Source organism: Camellia sinensis, chromosome 1 (genome assembly GCF_055761805.1).
Source record: "Camellia sinensis isolate YWXY chromosome 1, ASM5576180v1, whole genome shotgun sequence".
In the NCBI taxonomy this organism is placed as follows: Eukaryota; Viridiplantae; Streptophyta; class Magnoliopsida; order Ericales; family Theaceae; genus Camellia; species Camellia sinensis.
The window spans coordinates 24,932,246-24,950,336 of NC_138961.1; the positions used below are offsets into that span (position 1 = coordinate 24,932,246).

Here is an 18,091-nt window from a genome sequence, read left to right on the forward strand (position 1 = left end):
CTATGATGGAGCTTGCGAGAGAGAAGCTTGCGAGAGATAGACTGGAGTTTTTACACCTACGATGGAGCTTACGAGATAGACAGGGCTTTTTTTAAATTTTTTTTTGTTTTCCTCGTGCAAAACAACGTCGTTTTACAATCGGCGACCAAATTTTTTTGTCACAAAAAATTTCAATTCCCGCCTCCACGTTTCAAATTTTCCTCCCAAACTTTTGGTGACCAAAAGACTAGATCAATCGCAGAAAAGGTACCTTCGCCGACAAACTTTTTTAGTCGTCAAATCTCAATCAACGATGACTAGAATATTAGTCGCTAAAAGTACTAATTTGACGACTAATTTTTTTTTGGTTTTTGAAAATAAGTTTTTGGCGACCAAATTTTTGGTCGCCAAAGAAAAAAAAAATTGTATTTTCGATTCGGCGACTAAATTGTTTTAGTAGCCAAAACTCAATATACAGCAACTAAAATATTTTTGGTCTGGGAAAAAAGTTTTTGGGAACTAAAATTTTGGTCGTCAATTCCACAACCAACTTATTTTTGATCTTCCGCGACCAACTTATTTTTTGGTCACTAAAATATGACCTTCCGCGACCAAATTTGTAGTTGGTCGCCAAAAGCATACCACTTTCTGCGACCAACTCATTTTTTGGTCGCCAAAATATGACCTTCTGTGACCAACTCATATTTGGTCGCCAAAAATAATGATCATTCGCAACTAATTAATATTTGGTCTCCAAAAGGTAACTTTTAGCTACCAATTTTTATATTGGTCGCAGAAAGTGGTCGCTAAAAGTGCAGATTCTTGTAGTGCCATCAATTCTGACTGTTCGGTCTTCATGACAGTATGTACTATTCTGCTATTGGATGTACCACGTATGACTGCTATGTTTTCTTTATGAAATATAGATCAACTATGTCATGATTCTGACTTTCCATGTACTGCTATAATTGATCGATTTGGATTATAGTAAGGATATCATTCATAACCTCTTTACGTTGTTATTATTCACTGGGCTATCACTCATGTTTTCATATATGTATGTAAGTGATCAGGCGTGTCACCAGGCCTGGAGCTTCTGCCTGGATTCTGTCTTATCATCCAACCTATGTGCCTCCCGTGGAGGTTCCAAATATGTCAAGTGCCAAGGCTATGTGATTAAAGTTAAGTTTTTGGTTATTCTGTATATTGGGCTAAGTCTGTTTTGTCTCCTCTATATATGTGATGACGCAGGACTGATGTGATAATAAATGTATATAAAAAGTTTAAATATTTTTTGTCTCATGTAAGTCTGCACAGCTCAATGGACGATGTATGTTTGTATTTTGCTTCCGCTAGCTCCTAATATTATGTATCCGTTTAAGAGGCCTTCGGTTACGATTACTAGACAGTCATGATGCTAAACCTATAGGGGCAGGTTTGGATCGTGACAATTTGTTTCTTGTGAGGTTTGTATCCGATACCCACTTTGTTGAAAACACATCTTTGATTTCTAAGTAATTGATTTAAATTTCCTTTTCCCTGTGTGAATTCAAAAATTATTTTATTTAAATCTTTTATATTTTCTTTTAAAAAATTATTTTCAATTTTCAAATCATTTAAAGAATTTTTTAAAGAATCATTTTTCTTTTTCAAACTTTCATTTTCATTAACAAACAAAGCATTTGATTTTTTAATAACATAACTTTTTGAAATTATCTTTTGAAAATCTTCATGAAATTTAGCAATTCTTCATAGGAAAGTGAGTTTTCAATTACTTCATCATCTTCAATCCCCATAAAATAAAGATTTGTCACTTTCGAATCGTTTGATTCGCTATCTGAGCTACTGTAGTCATTTTCTCCCCATGCTGCCATAACTCTTCTTTTGCTCTTCTTCTTTTCCTTCATCTTCTTTAGGTTTGGATTGTCATATTTAATGTAACCTGGTTTCTTACACTCATAACAGATTATTTAATCTTTCTTTTCTTCATATTTATTGAGTATTTTGTGTGAAATCTTTTTAAAAATTGTTTATCTCTTTTCAATAAAATTTTAAATTTTTTAGTGACCATGGCAATGTCATCATCCTCATCACTTGAGTTGTTGTCATGTTCATCTTTTTCTTGAGTTGATATTTTGAATGCAATTCCTTTCTTCTTCTTGTCACTGTCATCATCGCCGATCTTCATGCAAAGTCATTAATGACCCAAGAAGTTCATCTAAACCGAGTGTGTTGAAATCTTTGGCTTCTTGGATTGCCGTCATTTTCGGTTCCCAATTCTTTGGTAAGCACCTGAGAATTTTTCTTACCATTTCACTATTAGTATATACTTTACCAAGATTTTTCAAAGAATTTGTAATATTAGTAAATTTGGTAAACATTTCAGAAATAGATTCACCAAATTTCATTTTGAATAATTCATAATTACGATCAATCATACTAATACGTAACTCTTTAACTTGATTTGTGCCTTCATGCGTGACTTTTAATTTATCCCAAATGTCTTTAGCAGTGTCACATGTAGAAATTTTATTAAATTCATTAGGATCAAGTGCATAATATAATATATGTTTAGCTTTAGCATTTGCTTGAATACTCTTAATATCATTTTAATCTCATTTATGTTCTGTTTTAGGGATTTTTTTTGTATCTACAATTTTGAAATGAATATTTGGACTATTTTTAATAATTTTCCGTACCGTATAGTCTGTGCCTTGAATATATATCATCATTATATTTTTTCAATAACTATCATTAATTCCAGAAAAATATGGAAGCTTAGAAGGTGAGTGACCGTCAATAATTTGTGCTTCTATAATAGTTGTCGTTGATCAACTCTTAAGACTATTAAGTCAGAAAATACTAGAGCACTTGCTCTGATACCAATTGTTACGCAGAAAGCAACCCATGAGGGAGATGAATTGAGTTTCTAAATGAATTGCTAAATTAAAAAAAAAAAATTAACCCAAATAATAAACAAATGACAATATGGAGCAATAAAGATGAGTAATAAATTAAAATTTAATCCAAATGAGAAATAAATATAAAGCAATATAAATGAGACTAATAAAAATAAATTATGCGAAGGAAATGAAAGAGAGAGCAAATACATAATTTATAGTGGTTCGGTTCAAACCAAGTCTGCGTCCACTCCGCAATATCCTTTTTGAGATTTCTTCACTATTCATCAAATAGAGATCACACTCCTAGCTTTACAGGCAATTGATCAATCTTGATTACTCCAACCAACTAGTTGTGAATCCGGTGCTAGTCACACCTAACCAAAGTGATTTTATCTAAAAAAAATCAATCACAAAAATATAACTCTCTTTTACAGGGAAAATGAAGGGATTGAAAATCATTTTACAATAAAAGCTCAAATTCTCAATACACTTTCTCTCAAAAGAAATAATAACTCAATAAAAAAGCACAAAACTCTTGAATATCACTCAAAATTTTCACCACTTCCATATCTGTTCTTTTTCTCCACAACACTTCTTTTATAGCCATAGAAAAAACTACCATTACAAAGGAATTCTAGGTAGGCTCCTCTTTCCTTCTATTTTTCTTCTATTTGAATTTATTAGCCTTTTGAACTTGCATCATTCTTGCTAATGAACACTTCAAATCAATCAAATGAAGGAAGTGAACAGGAAAAGATATGGAAAGAATTTGAATTATTATTTTTATTATTTTTATATTAAATTAAAATATTCAAAGGGTGCACAATAAATTTAATTAAATTTTAAATTGGTACAACGTATGATAAAATTCATTTTCATATTTTGTGTCAAATGATTGTAAAAATATGTATATTAAAAAATTACAATTTATCTTATAATATTTTAGATCTCATCAAAATCAAACCATAGGATTAACATTGATACCCTTTTTTTTTTTTTTAAGAATAAAACTTACTTGGATATAATTTCTCAGTTAACTATTTTAGTACCATTTCGTTTTCAGTTTATATTTACAAAATTTTAAAATACTGTCATAAAAACTTGTTTGATAATTTTTTTGATTTATAAATGGTTGCCTCAGTTTATAAATTTGAAGAAAAAACATAAACTCAAAAAATGAGTTTACGTTAGTTTTTAAACAGAAATTTAAAAATTTGACTAATAAATTTTTTTTCAACTAATTGTTTTTTCAAATAATTTTTTTTAAATTATTTGTTTTCAAATATTTTTTTTCAATTTATTTTTCTTTTCAAATAATTTTTTTTTTCATTTATTGTTTTTCCAATTAATTTTTTTTTTCAATTATAACGTGTATGATCCTATTGTCATAAATAATAAAAAAATAAATATAAATATTTTAGGTCTGAACGAATATATTTTTTAGTTTATGTTTTAAAAAAATTTCAAACATTTTGTTCAAATCAAATTTTTCTAAAAATAAACCAAAATCAGTTTATAAAATTTTTGTAAACATAAACAAAAAACGTAAACGTTACCTAAATGTTGGGATATTTATCAATAAATCATATATCACAAACAAGCACTCCAATTAGTCCCAAGTTTTTTTTCTTGATCTATTAAATCCTATTAGTAGAGAGTTTCTTTCCGTGTAATCTTATGTTTTATTTTAATAGTATTTTGGTGGATAACTATATATTTTTATTAATGTGACAGATATAATGTAATACTCCAATATGACAGGTATTAATGTGACACTCCAACGATGTGACACTCCAAAAAAAATTAAAAACTCCTTAGTGTACTTTTTCCAAATGTGACAATGTGACGGATATGACGTGACACTCCAAAACTTCTACTTCAAAAAAACCAAAAACGCCTTAGTGTATTTTTTTCAAATGTGACAACGTGACATGCATGAGGTGACTTAAAAAAGAATCTAAAAACTCCATAGTGTATTTTTTTTTAAATGTGACAACATGACGGGTATGAGGTGACTAAAAAAAAAACTAAAAACTCTTTAGTGTACTTTTTTCATATGTGACAATGTGGCAGATATGTCACAAAAACTCCTTAGTGTACTTTGCTCAAATGTGACAACGTGGCAGGTATGATATAACACTCTAAAAAAAATAAAAGCTCCTTAGTGTACATTTTCTAAATATAACAACGTGGCGAGTATGATGTGACACTCTAAAAAAAAATTAGTGTACTTTTTCCAAATATGACATGGGACACTCCAACTTGGCGGGTATGATGTGACATTCTAAAAACAATTTAAAAATTTAATGTATTTTTTCTAAATGTGACACTCCAACATAGCGGGTATGATGTAATACTAAAAAATTTCTTAGTATATTTTTTCCAAATGTAACACTCTAATATGGCGAGTAAATGAATCATTACACATTCAAAAAAACTAAATTGATCACACAAAGAAATATAAAATTATATTAATTACAAGTTCAAAATATGAAATTTATTGGTCAATCTTCCATAAATGTTTACTGTCGTTGCCGTAAAATTAATAATTTATGCGGAAAAAAAAGTTTGCGGACTAATAGAATTTCGGAAAATGTTTAAGGGCCACAATTTTTGTGGCCACAATGGCTCAAAACTGTCAAAACGACGTCGTTTTGGCATGTTTTGTACCCAAAACGACGTCGTTTTGACAATTTTGAGCCATTGTGACCACAAAAATTGTGACCCTCTAGCATTGTTGTAGAATTTCCCTACTATGTAATCCCATACAGAACAGTTTGAAAATTCCATATGTAATCTCCTCCTTAATTATGGTAATTTGATGTTTGTCGAAGAAAAAAATAAAATGAGTGTCTATTTGATCAAACTCAAAATTTTCTATAACCATTTTATAGTATTGAAATATTTAAGTAGTAAATTTTTAAGGGGCTCTGTTGGGATCCCTAGTGACCCCCAATGCCACACGGGGGTTTACCATTGGCTGAAAATTAAAAAATAATAATAATAATTTTTTGGGCCAATGAGAAGAGACTCCCAACACCTCCACTAGGAGTCTCATGCATTTTCCATTTTTAAGATTGAAAACTTTAAGACAATTTTTTTTTGATGAGAATGAAAATAAAAACCACTTTCACGTGGACAGATTCAACATTTAAAGATAAGCCAAGTTTCTCGAAATCGGGGTGGTGGCTGATGGGTCTTATTTTTAGTCTCATTTTAATAATTTAAATTGTTCATATTTTAAAATATGTTGAGTAAAATTTACCTATAAAAAATTAAGTTGAACGGACATCAATAGCCCTTTTATCGAATTGTATTTGTATTTAAAAAAAATAAATGGCACATATAATTTGAAATATAAAACTATATATAAATGCAATTTGATAAAAATGCTATCAATGTCTGATCAAATTGATTTTTTAAGTGTTTCTATCCAATGTATCCTAAAAGGTGAACAGTTTGGATCATCGAAATGGATCCTTAAATAAGGCCCATCAGTTGCACAATTGTTGTACGGGATGCACAACAACCACTCCTGCTCCAAGTTTCTTTGACTTAAAATTAAGGTTTATTTACAATAAGTTTTTATATTTAAGTGAAAAGAGATTATAAATTATTAAAGGCATTTAATTATAAAATCACTAACGTGTTTCTTTGTAAGTGCTTAGTTTCTTTTAAACAAGGATTCAGATTTGCCTATATTTATCAGTTTTCCTTAATAGCTCCCATGTTTTTTTTTTTTTTTTTTTTTTTTGGGGGGGGGGGGGGGGGGGGGGGTTGGATGATTAATTCCTTAGTGCAATTGTTCAATGCATGAAGGTTTTATGTTATAATTGGACTAAATTTAATGTTGAAATTTGCAAAACTTGGAATAATCAAGTTGTGATCCCAATGTAATAAAAGTGGAAGTGAGGCCCTTCTTATGTTTTTAAAAGAACCTCATCCAAGTCAAAATGTAGTTGAGCTAGCCCATGAGCCCAATGGCTAGGGCTCTCATGTCAGGTTGGGGGTTTATTTTAACTCACAACACACATTTCCTCCTCCCTGTTATGTAGTAGACTTTATATGAAATCCTTTAATGTACCCAAAAAAAAAAAAAAAAATTTAAATAAACCAATGTGTGGTCGATGCCCCTCAACTAAACTCTACAAGGTAAGTAAAGATTGGACAAGATGCTCAATATTCAAAATTTGTTGTATTATTTAATACACTCTTAACACAATTAAAATTGTCATGTCCTGAAATTTTCATCACATCGTACAATCAAAAATACATTAATTACAAAAAAAAATAAGAATTTTAAGTCACGTGATATTTCAAAGTTTGACTATGAACTTCAATTAAGTTATTATACTTCATTTTTTTCACTTTAAATTTTACCATCACTATTTATGTCTATGTGTTTTATTACACTATTCTTAATTAAGTAATTATTTATGTATCTTTTGAATAACATATATCAATAGAAATGGATGTGAGATTAGCTTTTACAAATCTTAAGAGTTTTCATATCAATGTTTCTTCCAAACATTTTTCAAACTTGTTTGGATTGGAAAATTGAGTTTGAACTTTTGCATGAAAAGGAGTCCATTCTTGTACATGCATGAACCAAGAAATCACGAGGAAAGCTAGTGGGTTTGACTTTTTGTATATTGTGGTTGTTGACTTTAATTACCTCTTCTTCCAGAAACATGTATAATTGATATAGTGTTCCATTAACAAGCTTGGTAAAGGGTTGACTTACCAAAAGTCTTGACACTATTTCTAAACTAGATTGTATGAGATTAGTTTCTTGGAATTATTTCTTCTATCTCAATTTATAAAAAAAATTAAAAATTGATTAGAAGGAGGTTTAGTATAATCTTATTCTATCTCATGTTTGCTCAAAAATATTAGATATGGATTACGTAGCGTAATAACCATAGTTGGAGAATATTTTGATCTTTTAACCCTCTAATCCACTCCCTTTAATTTTTCATTTGATCCAATCTAAAAAAAAAAAATATTTCATTTGATATCTCATCCCTCTATGAAACTCAATAATCCCCCATATCATGCATGGTGAAACTGTCAATTCAAAATTTCATTTTTATATTCAAATAACGAGACTAAAAATAAATCAAAATACGTAGTCCAGTCTCATAACTTAATCCCTGTGCGTACCAAATACCGCACTAGATGAGTGTGGATCGGAGCTCCGCATTTGATTGAACTATCCAGGGATTGAGGCCCTGCAGCAAGGAGCAAGGTAAGAGCTGCCCGGCCAGGGTTGGCCGGATAACCCCCTTGGTGTGGGAATGAGTAATCGAAGAAGAAGTAAAGTGTTCCCTAAGTGCAGAGAGCTGAGTTTCAGTAAGTAGGGTTTTGCTTAGATTAGTTACCTTCAATGTAAAGTCAGTGTAATTTATATAGAACTCCTTACTTGTTGCCCAATATGGTTTCATGGAACTCTGGTGCGGCCAAGTTTCCTTTTAGCATTGCCCAAAGTGGGGACCATCTGGTAGTTGTCAAGGGGTGCATATACTCATTGTAGTCATGCTGATAACAAATCACATTTCTCTGGTTTAACTGTTTCCGTGATTCTAGGTGTAAGGGACTAGCTGAGGTGGTAACTTGCACATGCATATACTCACAGCTTCCACGTTTCTCTGAGAGATTCCCTCAGTTCGGTACCATTGTGCCTCGGTTCGGCCCTTTGTGAGACTATTGTAGAGATGGGCCGGTTCATTCGAATATCTTTGTATGGACTCTGCCCACTTTAGTTCTGATGATGGGTTCAACCCATCAGTTCGGCCCATCGATTAAGTCCTGCGGCTCGGCCCTGCCCCGTGTTATAGCTGGACTGGCCTTTCCGCTGCGAGTAAGGTCCAAGTGCTTGAGAACTTGAGGAGATTGTTGGCAATGGAGTTGGGCTTAGTTAGCTTGCCCACATGTTCATCTGACTCACTTGAATTTAAATTTAGAAGATTAAACTGACCCAAAATTTGAATCCGACCCATTCCATATTTAGCCCCTTCAATCGCCAAACAGAAACAACCTTGAGGCTTTATATTGCTCTTCTTTTCCTAGCAAAATTCTTACTTTTGTAAAGGATTGTAGTATTTATTCTTGACACTGTGAAGTGTCCTAATCAGTCATTAATGCTTTTGACTTATAGTTGCAAAGCGTTAGATAGTTAGCCTTTGAAGTCACTGTTATTTTGTGCTCTACTAATACTAGTCTAATAATAAATTTAAAATAAATAAGAGAAAAACAGCTGTACAAGATGGTGTTTTGATACTTGATCACCAATCAACATTTGAAAATATTGGTTTCTTTTAAGTCATGTTCACACTTTGTGTGAATCATTTTGACTTGGTTTTATTCTTCTCTAACAGTATATATGTCATCTCCAAGTTGCACTTTCATAGTCATTACAACAAACCAAAAAAAACTTTCTTTCACCTTCATTTTCTAAAGAAGCAGAGTTAAATTTCCTTCCAACTCTGTTTCTCACTCTGTTTTTGCTTAACTTTTGCTACACAACCAAGGGAAATTGAAGATACCAAGATGGCAGATAGAAAAATTGTTGAAGTGCCTCCAAGGAGAGGGAAGATCAAAGCCAAGATGTTTGGTGTCATGGCAAGGAAGGTGGCATCGGTTGTCGGACTAGGAAGAAAAAGAGGCGGTGGCGGTGGCGGTGGCGGTGGCGGTGGTGGTGGTGGAAGTGGAAGTGGAAGCTCAGCCTCAACAACCCCTCCTCTAAGCTCCTATACTTCAGAGGGAAATTCAGAATCCTGACCCACATATTATACGTATCACAATCTTCTTTGTATGATTAGTTGATTTATATTCTTTTTTTCTTTTTTCTTTTTTTGTCTGTTTTTTTTTTCATGTTTTGTCCTTCAACCAAATGTTTTTTCTTGGTTGATTTGGGTAATTATGGTTAGTAGTTGTTGTTTTCTCTATATAATATATAAATATAGATATATTTCATTCATATTTTTCTATTTCTTTTAATTTCTGATGGCGGTGTTCTAGTGATGAATCTATGTGTTGGGTGGTTAATGGTGCCATCTTTCCTATTTTTGTTTTTGTTTTTCATGTTGTTAGAAATAAAAATAATGAAAATTTTATAAACATTCATCGTTGTTCTTTTTTCTTTTCTTTTTTTTCTTTTTTTTTTTTTTTTTTTTTTTTTGTGGTATGTGTGTGTGAAAACAGTTGTTAAAACATTTTCACGATTCTTTACAAAATGGATGGTTTTCAAAACAAAAAAAAAAAATTACTAAAATAATTTTTTGAAACAATTCACCAATCAAGTGTGTTATGCATTCCAAAAAGTAGAAAATAAAAACAAAAATGATATCAATCTGCCGGCTCACAAACCCATGAGAAAACAATGCTCGAGTTTTTTCTTCTTCTTTTCTGGTGATGCTATATATATAATCAAGTAAAATATATGGATGGTTTGATTTTTTTGAAACTATTTTTTGAATTTTTAAAAAATAAAACTAATAACTAATTTGATAAAAATAAATATTGAAAAGATATTGCTGAATTTTAAAAAATTATTTATATCATTCAAAAAAAAAACTGTACAAAAATGATAAGTATTTTTAAATTTTTTATTTTTTTCACCAAATTAATATTTAAATTTTTAGAAAAAAATTGTAAAAACAAATTCTAAAATTCAAACCAAACATGGTATGTTCCCAAGAATTTGAGTCTTGTCTGTTGATTAATTCGACATTGATGAGTGTATGGACATAGATGCAAGTGATGTTTAGGCCAAGTTTGGGAAGACTAAAAAAGTGTATTTTTTGTCTTTTTGGACTAAAAAATTGAGGTTGAAAATATGTATGTTTGGGTTAACTTTTTGACTTTTTATTAAAAAATGTGTAATAAAAAATTGTAAAAATTGATTTGTAGGGAAAAATTTGAATTGGGAGTTGTGCAGCCGTAATTATTGACTTTTGATGAATATTGTTAACTTTTTGACTTTTTAATTTTTTTAAAAGTACCCAAACTTGGCCTGAGTAAGAATTCCATTTTACATGAGGGAATCAAGATTCTTATAATATCCCCTTTTAATTTTGTATAATAATTATTACATACTGCTTTTTGTTTTAAGTACTAATGAAGATAAAGATTCCGTGCCCTTTTATTTGATTAGACATTGATTATTTTGGAGTGATAGAGAAGGGGAGGAAATCTTACTTGATTTGATATAGATCTAGTTTTTCAAATTACATTTATAAGAAGATCGATAATTTTTTTTTAGTCATAACGGATTTTTAACAATTTTATTTTTTGTTATTTATAATTTGTTGTTTGGTTATTTATTTAACCCTTTAAAAAAATATATTTTTATTTTCATCGATATGTTAAAGAAAAAACTTCATTCTACATGCGGGGATGTATAACCTTTGAGAAGAGAATAACATGTGTTAGATTATGATATTATTCAACAATTTTATTTTTTTGTTATTTATAATTTGTTGTTTGGTTATTTATTTAACCTTTTAAAATTTTGTTATTTTTATTTTCATCGATATGTTAAAGAAAAAACTTCATTTTACATGAGGGAATATATAACCTTTGAGAAGAGAATAGCATGTGTTAGATTATGATATTATTCTCTGAAACAATTAGTTTTGAAACAATTATTATAATTGTAATACTGTTGAATCCTTATTTCCATGTCTCACTATCTCACGACACTGTCCCACTACGATTTTTGGTAAATTAAAAAATCATTATATAAACACAAAAGTTAAAAATATTTTTTCTTTAATTAATTTATAATTAGTTTTTGGGGTATTTTTTTTAAGGTCCCTGATATTATGATTTTATAGTAGAAAGGACATCAAATATTTTCATGATGTCTAAGGTCCCTCAACATCAATCCAGAGAAAATTGGTCCAGAGAAAATTGATCCAGAGAAAATTCAAGTCAGAGAAAATTGGTCCAGAGAAATTCTCTGGACTCTGAACTTTCCTAAACTTCCCACTGTAAATTTCTCTGCCCTTTTTTTTTTTTAAACATAAGAATTCCCCTACCTCAACTCACTTCCTTGCTTCTCAAAGGTGAAGAAGAAAGGCAACAATACAATATTATATACATACTTTCTATTATCAGAAGAATTCCCATTGAAGATGGAACTTCATTTACTGTGAACAGCCGAATCCAGACCAGGTATCTCACACCCTAGATTCCCAACATCGAAGACTTCAGGTGGAAGAGCTGAAAAACCTTCCTCCATTAAAGATGGAACTTCATTAGGAGAAGAAACTGGTAGAGATACCAATCCTTGCTCAAGCTGGTCCATGCATATGTATATATTTTTCAAATCCGACACTGCAGAGAGAGAGAGAATTGATCAGAAGCTTGCTGCCATGCTTGCGCGTGGTGTTGAGGTTGGTGTTGAACTGAATTTTCTCTAGGTTGAAACCAGAGAAATTCTCTGGATCAACCCAGAGAAATTCCTGGGAGGACTCTTTTCTTGAATCACTGACCAACAACATAACTAGACCAGTACCATGGAAATCCTTTAAAACTAATCCTTTAGAAATTGAGAGCAAAGCCCTTATTGCAGTGAAGGAAAATTCTAGAACTCAAATCCAGAGAAAATCTCCCCCAAACCCAGAGAAATTCACTCAAACTCAGAGAAAATCTCACTCTAACCCAGAGAAAATTGCCAAATCCAGAGAAAATTGCCAAATCCAGAGAAATTCAACACTGTCAGCACACAATTAATCTGGTTTGTAGGAAATATTATATTCAACACTGTTAGCACATTTATCTGGATTCAGAGAAATTTTGAACTTGAAAGTAATAAAAAAAGGTGCAAGTAATAAAAAAAAAAAAGGTGCTAAATTCAACTTGAAAGCATTATACTGACAAATGTTAGCAAGTTCCAGAAACATTGTGCCTTTGGACTTTCCTACATACTTTACCTGGGAACAATCAGATTTGGTTAATTTTATCCTTTCATTGATGTTAGCCGAAGACCAAATTGCAACCAATTCACCATGACTTCACAATGTGAAAATCCAGACTTACATATTGACAGTACAAGCTTCCTTAGAGTACAAACTTGATTAAACAAATGTATGATCCTGTTAAGTCACCCACTTCTCTCAAAACAAACATATGTTTTAAAGAATTCATTGGACAAAATCTGTTTTCAAGTGGAGTTTGTGTCAGTTTCCTCTGCTGCTATTAGAGTTCGCATCTTCTCTCTTCTTCACAACAAAATTCAAACACACCATCATCAGAAACAAAGACCGCCAAGCTCGAATGCCTCGCCGGAGTCTCAGCGAATGTTTCTAGGGTTCCGGTGTACCTCCTGTTGGCAGCAGCGGCAGAGTTGATAATCAACTCCTTTGCTCAAAGCAAGCAATTGCATGGCTTCGAAAGAGCGAGAATTGCGAACGAAGCATGTGGCTCGTAAGCCCTAGACGAAAGACAACAATGCAGGTGGGTGGGTTTATAGATCCATGAAATCAGGTTGAGAGATCTAGAAAGTACAGAGAAAAAACAAAAAAAAAAAAGGAAGAGAAAGAGATTGGAAGGTTCTGCTAGAGAGAGAAGAATCAGGCAATGAGGTTTTGAGGAAGAGGATCAAACCCAGTCAAATTTCTCTGATATATGTTTAGGGACCTTAGACATCAAAAAATAATTTTGTGGATCTCTTCCATTACGAAAAGTGGGAGAGGGACCTTAGACCAATTTTCCCTTAGTTTTTTTACTCAAATTATTTTTGTCTCATAAATTATAAATAAAAGCTACATTAGATATTCATACTCTAAACAAATATCTTAAATTTCCTTCAATTGAATTGTTATTAGCAATTAATGTATGACAAACTATAGTGTAACGCTGTATTTGGTTAAGGAATTTAGAAAATGATTTGGAAAGAAAAATAAAAAAAGAAGGTGAAACGTGAATAAAATATACTTACATTTCACCTGATTTCACACACCTTTTCTCTTTCCCTTTCCAAATCCCCCAACCAAACACAGTAAAGGGTGAAGAACTTAACCACAAGATGGTTGGCCTAGTGGGTGACGACCGGGACTTGGAGGTTTGCTTCCTCCCAAGTCTCAAGTTCAAATCTCCTAACCATCAAACGCATACCTTGAGGTCACGAACCGCAGGGCGTAAGCCCTGTTTCGAAAAGCTTATTCGGACTGTAGGGACTTAGTCTGGTGCGTGTAAACTGACCCAAAATACCCAACATAAAAATAGAAAATAAAAACACAAGACGTAAGTTCTATTTTAAAAGACTTGTTTCCAGAATACCTTACATAAAATTAAATACATAAAAAGGTAAAGAACCATGGACACCATGACCTAAAACACAACTTTCTCCTAATACTCAACTTTCTCCTTTATCATTCAAGAAAATCCATATAGTTGAAAATCCCATTTTGTATACCTCGTTTGTTAGCAATTGTAGTAAACAAACATGAGGGTAGAAGTGGATTTTTACCAAACTCCCCCCTTGAATTCTTTTCCCAACTCCAATGACGTAAATCTTCTATTTGCGTGCCCTTCAATTTTTTTCACTTTCTAGATAGGTCTCGAAGACAATTTTAGGTCAATTTTAAAAAAAGATTTAAAAAACTTCAAAAAATTATAACTTAATCTTAAAGTACTGTTTCACAACAATTACGAAAGTGACGTGTCTTTAAGTGTTAGGCCAAAAACACTAATATGAAAGTGATGAGGCTCATCGTATAAATCAATTACATTTAGATGCTAACCTTTCATTAAACTCACATTTTTGTTGGTCAATAATTTCAAAAGATGATTGTAAAAGTTTGATTAATAATTTGAGTGTGGCTTCTCTACAAGTAAAAAAAAGTACATTACGGCATTGTTGGATTTATGGGGCCATTAAGGATAATTTTTGATAATTTGATAATTTGATTCTTTCAATTTTAAGGTTCTAATATATATGGATCATCTATGAAAAAATCAAGAGAAATTTATGGTCCGATTCTATTGACCAATACATTATGGTATTGTTGGGTTTATGGGGCCATTAAGGATAATTTTTGATAATTTGATAATTTGATTCTTTCAATTTTAAGGTTCTAATATATATGGATCATCTATGAAAAAATCAAGAGAAATTTATGGGCCGATTCTATTGACCAAACTTACTTATCTATAAGTCCTGTTCATTATACATAGCTCTAATTTGAGAGTTTTAAATGGAGCTCTAATGAGGTGGAAGAGAGAGAGACTAGAGAGAGATAGAGAGAAAAGTGTGGGCCCCACCTTCACATGACTGCTCTTCATATCATTAGAGTTGTATTAGAACTCTCAAATATTATTGTACTAGTGGTAACCCGTGCTATGCACGGGACTTTATAAATTAAAAAAAAAAATCATTATAATTATCTTGAAGTAATTTAATATTTTATATTGCGGTGTACATGAAATTTATAAATTAACTTTTATGTTTATAACTTTTTAAATTATTAGTTTAAAAAAATTAAAATATATATATATATATATATATATTTAGTGCAATTTTGATAATTTGTATTTGAAAAAAGTTAAACATGATTAAATGAGATTAACTGAGTTATGACACATCTTTTCGTGTTATGAAAATATACAAATTTAAAAGTTATAATAAAACAAATATATAATTTTATTATTAAATATGAAGTGAAGTGATATTTAACAATAATTAATATGATGTTTCTATTATTAATCTAATAATTTAAATTACATTTCTTTTTATTTCAATTTCATAACTAAAAATACAATACGAATATAATACACACACGGATTTCTAGTCTTTATGAATAGGAAGGTTTCAAAATATTTTCAATTTCTTTTAATTTTTTTTTTTTATCTAATTTGATTTTAAATTTGAATAAGAATTTTGATTTGATATGAATTACTTTAACTTTTTCATTAAATTTTTATCAATTTTTAAAAGTACTTTCATTCTTATCTGTATTTTTTTTTTCTTTTCACCAATTTTGATGGAAGAAATAATAATTTTCAATGTTTCATTTTTTTAAATTATATTAAGGGTTGAAGATTCTCTTAATTGAAATTATAGTGAAATAATATGTTGAAATAGTTAAAATTTGAGTATATAATTGGTTGAAGTGTATAATTTAATTAATTCTCTTCTTATGTTTGTATAAAAATTGACACTTATAACTACATCATTATTAGTTGGATTATGAAAAAAAAAATTGGGATGTCAAACATTTTCTATTTGTAAATATCCTACATATTAAAAAATGGAAAAAGAAAAAGAAAAAGAAAAAAATATGTGTTGCTTTTTTTATATGTGTTTATCAGTTTTGTTTTATGGATATAAACAATTGATATTTCAATTTTAAAAAAAAAGTAAAAAAAAAACGATGATTGAATTTTTTAGAGATAAAATAAATCATCTAACTCTTCTATATACTATTAAGATAGACTATTTTAATCTAAAAAATTAAAAATTAAAAAATATATATATATATATATATATATATTGGATTTTTTAGAGATAAAAGAAACCATCTAACTCTTCTATATACTATTAATATGGGCTATTTTAATCACATAAAAAAATAGAAATTATATTTAGAGATTATCCCTATATATTATGCTATTATATACAACTTTAGTAGTAACAAATTAACTATAATATATATGAAAAGTTATATTAAACTTTCACTTTCAATTAATTGAATTATAATTAATAAACTAACAAATAGCAGTAATGGTCTAATGGGATAGAAAGATAATAACAATAAAAAACACAATGATATTTAAAAGTTTTAAATTTACCTAGTTATACAAAAATTTAATGTTATAGTAAAATCTTGAATTCTCAATAAGTTTTCACATTTTTTATAAAATAAAATGACAAAAAAATAAAAAATTTGATACCCATTTTTTTTACTTCAATTTTATGGTCTTAATTGAAGAAAACAAAATCCGATCAAAATTCTCGGCATGGAACAGACACAGATACTTCGATTGCAACTATAATCACCAATAATTATTCTCTACATGCAAACCTGTAAACAAACGCACAAATCTCACTAAAATCGAAACCAAAAGTAAACCAACAGTAGAGAAAGAGAATCACACAAGGAAAAAATAAATTTAAAAAATAAATAAATTTATAGGGTTGAAGAATGTTACTTCCAACAACTTAAACCTCACCTAACTCAATCCGTTAGCTCCTCTGCCAGTGCCCGCGAAGTTTAGGAGTTGTGATAACTAATCAGATTATTCTTTAAATAAGGTTTGAAAATTAATTAATTTTGTCTCATTAAGTGATTTAAAATTTTGATATGTATACATCATAAAAATAGATAATTATATTACTAAATCATAATTCAAATTTAGATATTATTATATTTTTTTCAGATCTATATCTAAATTCTTATCTTTTTTATTTTTGTGTGGTTTCCATTGAGTTTTTTTTTTTTTTTTCAATTTATTTAAGATGAGTTGTGGTTATCTATTTTTTTTAAATTTAATTTATCTATGGTTTTCTATTTGTTTTTAATTATTATTATTTAGGTAAGTTATGATGTGAGTTAGATTTGTGATAGACATGCGAGTTTTATTGATTTAAAATATAATAATTGGAGATATTTTTAAATTAAATTTGTTTAGATAAACTTTAAAGATTTTTAAAATTTAAAATTGGATGTTGAGATGCAAAAGAAAGATTTAACTGAATAAATAAAAATCAAATTTATTAATTTTATCTGTTTATATATCTGATTTTTAGTTTTTTTTTTTTTGGTTATGTTATAATATAATATATAAGATATAGATAAATATTTACAACTTTCATGAAAAATATTATCTAATTTTTTTGGGAAAAAAGAAGGATGGCTTTTTTCGGGAAATTGGTGAGAGAGATTAGGATAGAGAGATTATGAAATATTTTTGTTATTAAATAAATAAATCAGTCAATAGTTTTTTTCATCTATTTTATAAATTAAAACACAATAATTTTAGAAAATTAATTAATTTATCCCATTAAGTGATTTAAAATTTTGATAGATATACATCAAAAAAGTAGATAATTATATTACTAAATCATAATTCAAATTTAGATGTTATATCTTTTTGAGATCCATAGCTAAATTCTTATCTTTTTTATTTTTGTATGTGACCATAATGTATGGGAGTAATTGAAAAGGGTGCTGCAAAAAATATGAGAAAAGTCAAAAAAGTTT

General features: G+C 29.7%; 1 long non-coding RNA gene across 1 annotated transcript in view; it reads left to right on the plus strand.

Moving 5' to 3' along the window:
- LOC145792781 (uncharacterized) overlaps positions 1–18,091 on the plus strand; it is a 120,292-nt gene that overhangs the window by 68,905 nt on the left and 33,296 nt on the right. The window lies entirely within an intron of this gene.